The sequence below is a fragment of the Parasteatoda tepidariorum genome, chromosome 8 (assembly GCF_043381705.1).
Source record: "Parasteatoda tepidariorum isolate YZ-2023 chromosome 8, CAS_Ptep_4.0, whole genome shotgun sequence".
Lineage (NCBI taxonomy): Eukaryota > Metazoa > Arthropoda > Arachnida > Araneae > Theridiidae > Parasteatoda > Parasteatoda tepidariorum.
In genome coordinates this window covers 19,370,793-19,372,776 of record NC_092211.1, presented here as the reverse complement: position 1 = coordinate 19,372,776, position 1,984 = coordinate 19,370,793, and positions in this window count along the sequence as shown.

Genomic DNA, 1,984 nt, shown 5'->3' with positions numbered 1-1,984 from the left:
TGCGTCATAATGTAATTTCAAAAGAGAAAACCTAACAATCAATTGATATTCACAAGAGACGTACCTTGACATAACCTTAAATCCGTCGCATTGTCCGTGGGATTGTTTTCACTCATTTCTTACAATTGTTATCCACTAAATTTGAAAATAAAAAATACTATCCTATTAAATATGTGTGTATCAAATCAAACTAAAAAAAATATTTACAGAAAAACAATACTTTCATTATTTTTATGCTAGTGAGAACCAAAAACAATATGGAAATGAATGAGGGAAAACTGGATCCTGCCACGTGATTTCCCGGCCAATAATAAAAATGTAGCGTTAAACGTTTAACGCAACCTTGTTGGAAGTCGCATAAGAAGTATAACTTCAATAAAAAAAACTCATTAATGACGTTTCATTGTTAGTTGTACATTAAAAATAAATTCGCGAATGGTGTGCTATTGTTAGTTTTAAATTGTAAATGAACTCCTAAATAATGTTTCATTATTATTCATTAAAAATTTCCTCGTTAAACCCACGATTTCGTTAAAACTCAAATTTTACAAAACATTTTTGAAAAATAAACAATTTGACAGTAAATAGTTTTTAAAAGTTAACAAATAAATCAATAGAAAGTAAGCATTCTAATTATATGACAAGCATTTAAATATAGAAGTTAATCAAAATTTGCTTAGTTAATATAACTACAAAGAAATTATTGAAAATTAATTATTATTCAAGTTTTTTATTGAAAGCTTTGGAATCTACAAAATTTATCACTATCTACAAATTAATTTACGATTCCTACTGTTCATAAAATTTTTTTATTTCACTTTTCACTATTTTTTATTATAGCTCATGGGGATAATTTTTAACAGAAATAAAAGATTAAGTGGAAAGTGTCATAAAACGATATTTATTACAAAACTAGATTATTCTGTTCAGTATTTATACTATTTATATTAGTCTCTCTTTCATGAGTTGAGGACAAATTAGCAAATACTAAACAATAACTCCTCTGCACCACACAATACAAATGGCGCTGTCTATGTAAGCGACAGCTATTACCGAGATTCTGAAAGAAACATTCGTAATCACACTCAACCCGTGAATACGCCCTCTAGCGGGGAGGATATTTCCAGGCTACTATTTATAATATTTAGTTTTCATTCAGTTCCATCAGAATAACGGCATATGTAGGACGTGTTTTTTCCATCAGCAAGTAGATAAAAATTTTCTAAGAAGAAAGCTGAGGAGCTTGATAAAGTAGTCTAGAACATCGGTAAATGCAATTCGATTTCGTGATCGCCTACTATTACGGATGTATATTACGGTAAAATAAAATTTTTACTGTTCAATCCATTGTAAATTAAAATGAAATTAAGATATTTAAGTCTCTTGCCTACTTCATTTCAATGAAGAAAAGATGGTTTAAGAACGTGTAAACCTGTAACAGTTCTTGAACATTCTTCTTTATAGAAAAGTATATAGTTCTGAATATATATAATATTGGAAAATAATAGTAAAGGATCATCAGAATCACTTGAAACAATACATTTGTGTTGATTATTAGTACATTTTTAATGTTTTCTCGGTAAGTATTTATTTATTTTTAATTTTGATTGATCAATTTCAAGTGGAATTTAGCTATTCTGTTCTTAGGCTACATGTTGAAATTTACACTGGTGGACAAAATTAAGAGATGGAAAGCATTTTCGCACATTCATTCGCACATGCAAGATACCCACACACTGCTCCATGTGTTTGACAATGGTTCCGTGAATGCCCAGAGGTACAGGCAAGAGGTAATAGAGCCTTATGTGCGTCTTTTCAGGGGCGCTGTTGGCCCTGAGTTCATTTTTATGGACGACAATGCGTGACCACATAGGGCTCTCATGGTTGATGAGTATCTGGAAAGCGAGGATATTCAACGAATGGATTGGCCAGCCAAATCCCCTGACCTGAATCCTATTGAACATGCTTGGGATGCTCTTGGGAG